The sequence below is a fragment of the Hypanus sabinus genome, chromosome 2 (assembly GCF_030144855.1).
Source record: "Hypanus sabinus isolate sHypSab1 chromosome 2, sHypSab1.hap1, whole genome shotgun sequence".
In the NCBI taxonomy this organism is placed as follows: domain Eukaryota; kingdom Metazoa; phylum Chordata; class Chondrichthyes; order Myliobatiformes; family Dasyatidae; genus Hypanus; species Hypanus sabinus.
This window is the reverse complement of record NC_082707.1, coordinates 73,161,940-73,171,915: the sequence shown is the minus strand read 5'-3', so window position 1 is coordinate 73,171,915 and position 9,976 is coordinate 73,161,940. Positions and strand designations below refer to the sequence as shown.

The 9,976-nt window shown below is 39.5% G+C and overlaps 1 pseudogene; it reads right to left on the bottom strand.

The window, feature by feature from the left end:
* Positions 1–995: 995 nt before the first annotated feature.
* On the bottom strand, positions 996–9,290 carry LOC132404928 (uncharacterized protein DDB_G0292642-like; annotated as a pseudogene).
* Positions 9,291–9,976: the final 686 nt, after the last annotated feature.

The following is a 9,976-nucleotide window of genomic DNA, read 5'->3' as shown; positions in this document are numbered from 1 at the left end:
AGGAAGTGGGTAACGCTATTATTACAAGTGTTAACCATACCACTACATTGTCAGCAGATTAACATTAGGTTCACCACGGATTAAAATGATGTAAACATTTGATACATTTCTTAGAAATGTGGGCCTTAGCAGTGTTTTAACTATAAACTATATTCTAATATCATTATCTGTTAATTGTATTATTGTAAGATGATTTTGGTATATGGAATTACTAAACATATTGACAGCATTCTTAAATGCAAACAGTACATACTTAAACAACTGTGAAGGGCAACAGTCACAGAGTGATCAAGTAAATCAACTTAGGAATAGGCCCTTTCACCCAACTCATTCATCAAGTAATTTCTCTGGCACCAGGTTTCATACACTCACCTCTTTCTGCATGAAGAAGTTGCTCTTCAGGTGTCTGTTAGATTTTTCCCTTCACGTCTTCAACCTATGCCTGAAGACTGTGTACACCACTGAAGGATAAGCTCTGTCTCCTGTGATGGTGTGTTTCTCAGTGAGTAACCAACATTTTTTTCTGAAGTGAATAATTTAAATTATAAAGACTCATTGCAAGTACATTATTATGGATTAAGCATCTGATGGATGTGAGTGGGTGACATGTTTTGGGCTACATCTTGTGATTTGAACAATTTATTTTTGTTTTTTGTTTCCATTTATTCACTTAAATGGACTTGCCCCACATTCCGTTTTGCGCAACTCTGCTCAAATGTAAATTTTATTTGACAAAAGATTATAAAATAGTTGAATATATTTTAATAACATTACCACGTAAGATGATACACTACTTAATGCACCAGCCTATGTTTGGATATATGATTATTGATGCACTTCACATGTTAATACTTATAAACTTAATAAAGCAAGAAGGTTGACTTGGAAGTGTATGCAGAAGAACAGTAAATACAAAGGTGATCAGTTATGTTTTCCTCACATTATACACAGAATGCTGCACAAAAATGAAGAGACATTATTATCATGCACTTAAACTGTATATACATATAATGCATTAATCCACTTTAAACCAGGGCTGGATGTTTTATGGAAGATGAAATGACAATTATTTATTCTACTTATGTATTCTCAGATCACATCACCATTGGAACAATGAATGAAATAATCCATCACAAGAGAACAAAGGGTCAAGCAAATTACATAATACGCTCTAACAACATTTAACTGACTGTACTACATTTTTGTATCTTCAGCAATGTCTGATATAGATTGTTTACTTATAGAATTGTGCAATTAGAATTAGAATTTAAAGAAGAATCCTGAACATGTATCTGAATGATTTGTTCAGTAAATGTAATATAATTAAGAGTGGGACTTGGAGCAGAGCGTGGTATTGGAGCGTAACGTATCATTGGAGCGGGATGTGGCATTGGAGCTGGTGATGGAGTGAGCCTTGGAGCGGGTGGTGGAGTGGGACTTGGACTGCCAATTGAATAGGAATCTGAGGTGGAATTGGAGGTCTGAACTTGAGTACGATTCCACACTGGAATACTTGTTTGCCTTGGGGCTACAGGTATAGCACAATAACATGAATACTCAGAAGATGCCCTGCAATTTGCCTTTGTGTTAAGGCAGGCAAAGCAAAATTCCTTATTGCATCTGATGCACACGACATATTTGCACATAGCTTTATGTTTTATAAGCAAACCACAAGTGGGACAAGCACGGATTATAGGACAATTTTGAACATTGCTGTCAGGTAAAGTTTTTGTGTCACAATTCTTCAAGCATTTCAGCTGCTCATTAATGCATCCTTCATTATCACATTTATCAGATCGCGGAGCTGGGCCTTTCCACTTCTTCATACATTGCCAGCAAAATGCAAAAGGGATTCCATCAATGGCCGTGCAGACTGAACAAGTCACTGATACGTTCATCTCATCTTTCCGTCCCACATTACTCCCACACCTAGGACACTTAACAAAGACAGATGATGAAATTAGTAATTAAGGACATACACTTCTGATCATCCACTGTAAATAATAATGTAGTCTTAGCTTGTAAATGTCATGGCATCTCCTGTATTGATATTTTTTGATGTTCCATACAAATTAAATTTTCTGTAACTTAGACATGAAATCATTATCGCAGTAACTTCCCCCACCCCCCGGAAGTGTTATACCCAAGCAGTTGGCTAAGTACTAAATACATTGAGAGATTTCCGGAGTTATATTCAACTGATGATCAATTCTTTGATCAAATGGGTTTATACCACAATCACTGAGTGAGACTGTGTACCCTTACACTGATTTACAACGGAGGCACGCATCTGAGTCATAGAGTCAAAGATTCATTCAGCACGTGAGCTGGCCCTTTCATCCAACAGCTCCCTGCAAACTGAGCCATCCATCTAAACTGATCTCATTTCAGAATCAGAATCAGGTTTAATATCACTGGCATGTGTCGTGAAATTTGTAGTCTTTACTGCAGCAGTAACATGCAATAAATAATAACAGGGAGAAAAACATGAATAACAGTAAATTTATATATATAAAAGTCAAGTTAAATAGGGAAAATATAAAAAATAAAAAGGTAGTGATATAGAGTTCATGGGTTCAATGTGAATTCAGAAATTGGATGTCAGAAGGCAAGAAGCTGATCCTGAACCATCGAGTGTACGCCTTCGGGCTCATGAAGCTCTGTGATGGTACCAGTGAGATGGGGGCATGTTCTGGGTGATGGAGATCCTTAATGATAGATGCTGCCTTTGTGAGGCATTGTTCCTTTAAGGTGTCCTGGATGCTACAGAGTCTAGTGCTCATGATGGAACTGACTAAGTTCACAACCTCCTGCAGTTTCTTTTGATCCTGTGCAGTAGCACCCCACCATACCAGACAGAGAAGCTCATTTGCTTGTGTTTCTCTAGATCATTCCTGTTCTTGGTTCATCATGTTTGCTAATCTCCACAATATAAAGTAAGGAAGGTTATATATCTTATTTCCAACAACCTAGGAAAGGAGAGTTTGGTGCTGTGGCTCAGAAGAGAATGGAGGAGAAGAGGAATGTAGTATTGATCAAGGATTCCATAGTTAGAGCGTTAGATACGAGATCCTGTGGACACCATGTAGACACCTAGATGGAATCTCTGATGTCCTGGAAAGGAAAGCCTCATCCTGGAACAAATACAGTGGAACTGAAGGAACTGAGAAAAGACAACAGCATTTCTACAGGAGACAGGGTGAGAAGAGACTCAGACACTCAGATTTCTGGATTTTGGGTGGGAGCTAAACATGAGCAGTGCAGGGTAAGGAAAGTTTGAGTTTTCCAGAGTTGATGAGGTTAGCATTATGAAGGACCCCACGCACCCCTCATACAAACTCTTCTCCCTCCTGCCGTCTGGGAAAAGGCACCAAAGCATTCGGGGTCTCACAAACAGACTGTGTAATATTTTCTTCCCCCAAGCTATCAGACTCCTCAATACCCAAAGCCTGGACTGGCAGCTTACTGTCCTATTGTCTGTTTATTATTTATTGTAACGCCTGCACTGTTTTGCACACTTTATGCAGTCCTGGGTAGGTCTGTAGTCTAGTATAGTTGTTGTTTTTTTTCTCTGTGTTGTTTTTTATGTAGTTCAGTAGTAACACCATGGTCCTGAAAAATGTTGTCTCATTTTTACTATGTACTGTCCATAGCAGTTATGCTTGAAATGACAATAAAAATTTTGACTTGACTTGTGATGGTGTTGGATACAATTCTTTGATGGACTGGAGTGGGGTCTTGCCTCCTGGCCTCTGCAAGGTAGAGGTCCGCCCGCTACACTGTAACAGTCCAAAAATCAATTGTCTGCGAGTTTGATGGGAAAGTCCTTCTTCTCCAGCTCTTTACCTTTTCCACCCATCTGAGTTAATCTATCATATTCTAGCGAGTTCTCCTTCCACACACCCCACTCATTTTTTTTATTCTGGTGTCTTCACCCTTCCTTTCCAATCCTAAAGAAGGGTCTCAGCCCGAAACACAGACTACTTTTTCATTTTCACATATAAAGCTTGTCAGTTAATTTCATGTCAGCCCCTCAGTGTATCTTTATTTCTTCATGTACTCATCCACCTTCCTCACCTTCTTTGAAATTGATCTCAGTTACTATGCATTTCTCTCTAGTCTCTCCTGAATTCCCGATGGGATTTCTTCAAGAAAGTTCTGTATTACAGTATCGAAAATTGTGTTCTTCCACAAGTGAATATTTCTTCTCTAGATTGATCATTTCAAATCTCCTTATAATTTTAAACCCTTTGATTAGGTAATCTTTCAGTTCTCTTTTGCAGTAAAATGGTCAGTTAACCTGTTCATTGTTATAGTCTCTGGGAAACCCTTGTGAGAACATTGGCTTAGTATGTTGAAATTTCTGTTGTATAGTGGTCCTTCTTAAAATATTGCCTGTCAATCTCCCCGAATATTACCTCATTTCTTCAGACTCTCACACCATCCCAAGCTTCACAGCTTTCACAAACCCAGTAATGACCCCTATTTATTAGCAGTTAGTTAGATGCCAGTCCTCTTTACCTGTTTGTATTCATAGTAACTTGAAGCGGCGAGAGTGGCAAGCTTCTCTTCAAAATCCTATCGTTCCTCAACAGAGAGCAATGCATGTCTGCACACCTCCATGTAGGACCATTCCTTTCCACAGCCTTCATTTGTGTCATCTATTACTGCAGGGCAGTGGAACTTGAAATGACCCTGTAATAGGAATTGAACAAATATTGTAAAGCATTCCCATTTAAAAAGTGAATTGAGCATGAGATATAACAGAAAGGATTGTTTGTGATATCCACCTCGCTGATACGGATCCGACACCATTCCGTGAGTGAAATGGGATCCACAGTGTGTCCACAGGACATTTCCACTCTGTAAACATTTGGGTCATCATCTCCTGCAATAGAACATTTTGTTGGAATTATTACAGAATTTGTTTAAGAATTTAAGTATACACAAACCACAACTTCTTGAACAGTGCCTTCATTAAAAGTATTTGCTTAGATAAACTAAAATGGTTCAATAAATTTGATCTGATTGGTAAAGAGACTACCAGAACTGTGAGTGAAGAAATGAACAGATATACCGATGGTTACAAAACATATATTTTCATTTCAACTGGAGTGTATCCTGGGGTGATTTGAAGGAGCTCTGGGTTGTTTTCTGTTATAGAACATAAAAAAGTACATAACAAGGCTCATCGGTACATCATGTCAACACCAACCATGAAGCTAAGTTAAAGTAATCCCGTCTGCTTGCATAGGGTCTGCGTTCTGTCAAACTCTTCTGGTTCATGTGTCTGTTTAAATTCTTCGTGAATGCTGCTGATATTTGTCTTTATCACCTCCATGGCAGCACATTCCAAACATCTACTAATTTCTGTGTTTTCCCTAAAGTAGCCAAGGGTTTTAAATAATAACAATGTAATAGTATCACCTTAAATTTTGTGTTTATATTTCTGAAAACATTAGAAGCAAGATCCATTTGATTAAGGTTATTATGATTAGGAAATCCTTTCAAATTTTTAATAGTGACTGGCATGTAATATTATTTCTACCAAAATTAGGGAAAGAAAACACTGTATCTTTCTCTATATCTGCTAACTAGATCTCAACATCGCAATCCTCACCCGAACACAACTCCCCTGACAATAACCTAGGGACACTCTTTCCTTCCAGGGTCTCACTTGGCTGCTGTCCTCTTGCCAATCAACATGCCAAAAAAACCCGCAGGTCAAGTCTGCATCACTGGGAGAGCCCATTGCCTATTGATAGTTGGGACATGAGGTTGGAATGTCAGAGCTGATATATAATGTATTCCTACCTGAAAGTAATATTTGTAGAACATTGAAATCTTGGCAACATAGCTGAATTCCCATCAAATATGGCAGACTTTCCTGGCAAATCCTGTCTCATAGGTCCGTGATGTAGGATATGGGACTGGGCTTTTCCTGGGCTGAGGCATTCAGTTAAGAACCACACCCTACTCAATGGAACAGACTTCTGAACTTCATAACTGACAGCTTGTAACTGACAGCTCAAAACCAAGAGGCTTACCATTTTACATTTGGAGAAAAAGAACACAAGATGTAGCACATCAGGATACCACAGACACAAGAGGAAAGAGTAACTCAACATAAATCAACAATGTTTGATTGCTAATCCACAGAATGGCAAGCACAAGTAACAATAAGATAAATTATAAATGATTATAACAGTAAACAATAGTTAGCCTAAAATTTGACTGAGTACAGAAGCATTTTTGGGTTTTAAGTAAAAAGTAATTTTGTTTGAATGAAAGAATATAAGACCATATGATATAGGAGCAGAAGTAGGCCATTCTCTGTTCTAAATGGACATCCTTCAATCCTGAAGACATGCTCTTTTGTACTAGAATCCCCTACCATGGGAAATAACTTTGCCATTTCTAATCTCTTCAGGCCTTTTTACATTCAGAGTATTTCTATAAGATCCCCCCCAATTCTTCTGAACTCCAGGAATAAAGTCCAAGAGTGCCAGATGTTCCTCATACTGTAACCCTTTCATTCCTGGAATCAATCTCGTGAATCTTCACTGAACCGTCTCCAATGTCAATATATCCTTTCTAAAATAAGCACAAAACTACACACAATACTTCAAGTTTGCTCTCACAAGAGCCTTATAGAGCCTCAACATCACATCCCTGCTCTTATATACCATACCTCTAGAAATGAATGCCAACATTGCATTCACCTTCTTCACCACCGACTCAATCTAGAGGTTCACCTTAAGGGTATCCTGCACAAGGACTCCCAAGTCCCTTTGTATCTTTGCATTTTGAATATATTTCCATCTAAATAATAGTCTGCCTGTTAATTTCTTCCACCAATGTGCATGAAATACACTTTCCAACATTGTATTTCATTTGCCTCTTCTTTGCCAGTTCCCCTAAACTATCTATGTCTCTTTGCAGGCTCTCTGTTCCTTCAACACTCCCACTCCTCCACCTATCTTTGTACCATCAGCAAATTTTTCACAAATCCATTAATCCCATAGTCCAAATCATTGACATACATAGTAAAAAGCCGCGGTCCCATCACTGACCCCTGCGGAACTCCACTGGTAACCGGCAGCCGGACAGAATAGGATCCCTTTATTCCCACTCTCTGTTTTCTGCCAACCAGCCAATGCTCCACCCACTCTATTAACTTTCCTGTAAATACATGGGAATTTTATCTTGCTAAGCAGCTTCATGTACAGCACCTTGTCAAAGGCCTTCTGAAAATCCAAGTACACCACATCTCCTTTGTCTACCCTGCTTGTAATATCCTCAAAAAGTTGCAGTAGGTTAGTCAGACAGGATTTTCCTTTCAGGAAACCATGCTGGCTTTGGCCTATCTTGTCATGTACCTCCAGGTACTCCGTAATCTCATCCCTAACTATCGATTTTAACAAATTCCCAACCACTGATGTCAGGCTAACAGGTCTATAGTTTCCTTTCTGCTTCCTCCCACCCTTCTTAAATAACGGAGTAATATTTGCAATTTTCGAGTCATCCAGTACAATGCCAGAATCTATTGATTCTTGAAGATCATTGTTATTGCCTCTGCAATCTCTCCAGCTACTCCATTCAGAACCCGAGGGTGCATTTCATCAGGTCCAGGAGATTTATCCACCCTCAGCCCATGAAACTTCCTGAGCACCTTCTCAGTTGTAATTTTCACTGTGCATACTTCATTTCCCTGACACTCTTGAATGTCCAGTATACTGCAGGTGTCTTCTACTGTGAAGACTGATGCAAAATATGCATTCAGTTCTTCTGCCATCTCTGCATCTCTCATTACAATATCTCCAGTGTCATTTTGTACTGGTCCTATATCTACCCTCAATTCTCCTTTACTCTTTATATACTTAAAGAAGCTTTTAGTATCTTCTTTGATATTAGACACTAGCTTCCTTTCATAATCCATCTTTTCCTTTTGAATGACCTTCTTACTTTTCTTCTGCAAGTTTCTAAAAGCTTCTCTATCCTCTATCTTCCCACCAGCTCTGGCTTGCTCGTACTTTTGCTTTTACTTTGGCTCTGACTTCACTTTCCAGCCACAGTTGTTTCCTTCTTCCCTTTGAAAATTTCTTCTTATTTGGAATATATTTGTCTTGCACTTCCCTCATATTTCGCAGAAACTCCGGCCATTACTGCTCTGCTCTCCTTCCTGCTAGTCCCTTTGTAATTTGTAATCCACTTCCTGGCTGCTGTTTGGAGGCCAGTAAACAACTGCTATTGGGTCCTTTTACCCTTGTCATTTCTTAACTCAACCCATAGAGACGCTACACCTTCCAACCCTATGTCATCCCTTTATAGTGATTTAATATTATTTCTTATACACAGGGCCACCCACCCCCTCTGCCCACTAACCTATCTTTCTGATTCACCATATATCCTTGAAAGTTCAGCTCTCAAGGTCTTTTCTTTTGAATGGAATGATTTTAATCAGGCAGATGAAAACTAAAATAAAGCCAATCAATTTGCAGCCACATATCATGAAACTGTTGCAAAAGTCATTTATATTACTTTCCATGAAAATTACAACTACTAGTTAGGCTAATAACCGTTAGGCTACCCACTCCATCACGGGGAGAACGTACAAACTCCTGACAGGCGGACCCCGAAATGAACTCGGAACTTCGACACCACTAACCGCTAAGCTATCCTGGTGTCCTGGTGTCTTCAAGTTCATGAACAACATGACTGGCGAAAGCATCATTTTTTACTTCTCATTCGACAATGATCATAAATCTTTTGAATATTTTAAGGCAAATTTAAATAGGTTCTTCATCAAACTAATGGTTGAATGATTACCGTCGGTAGATGGGAGTGGGGAATTGTGGTAACTAAAAATTGTTCAAATATATCACAAACACTTTGGAGTATTAATACCGACCTCTCACTATCCAAGCCTACCTAACCAGGTCCGGGTTTACCAGGAGATCCCTTTCCATTCTGGAACCTCGACCAGCCAAAGACCCATGTAGAAATATATTCCAAATAATACGCTTTCCGCTGTGAGCTGCGCCGTAAATCTGTGACGGCAACAACTTGTGCACAAGCACTGGAGTGAGTTTGCCCACCCAAACTCGGTGTTGGGGGTCACTCCTTATTTTACTCTTGGTGTGATGTATATTTTACCTGTGATCTCGTCCGGTCGCTTAACAAATTTCAGTCTGTTGTAAATGGAACCACGGCTCATTCCTCCGCAGCTGCTCATAGTCGATGCACCTGCACAACAGTGGGGTTTGTGCAGATCAGAAACTACGATTGTAGGTTACGCCAAACAAGTGCAGTGAAATGTAAACCCTCTGGCCACGCCCTCGAAGAGGAGACGGTGTCTTCCTTTAATTTCCTTCCGGGTGCAATTTGTCTCCGAATTATCCCTTTTCCTCGTGTTTAACATTTTACTTGGATACTTTTTGTTGTTTTGTTAAAAATACGCTCCCCAGGAAAGTTTGCCCTGTTTTATGCCCACCTCTCCCAGAGATATCCCAACACTATGCCCCCTTCTGACATTGGCTTGCTAACTTCGGTCCCCTGGTCGGTTCACAAAACATCGAAAAGCCCACCCTTCAGCCAGAGCTCCGTAACGCAAGTGAAACTTAATCCAGATCATTTTAACAGACCTTCACGGGTATTGCAGCAGCAAGCGAAGCTGCTGAGACCAAAATGGGAAAGATCTATCAAGTGTGCGTTATTGGTTTGAAAGGCGAAAGAATTATGGTTGATCTATCAGAGTCGGAAGCTGAATTTAATGCGATGAAGATAATTACCTTATTAAAAAAAATGCTGATAACCAAATTGCCAATTTAACAGGGACTTCAAAAACATATTATACGGGGTTTCTGAGATTAAAATTGGCTAGGTAGTCTGACCTGCCAGGTTATGGAAGTTGAGAATGGGTACCTCGATATTCCAGGTAGCTCTGCCGATCGAGGCACATTGTTTCCTTTACTTT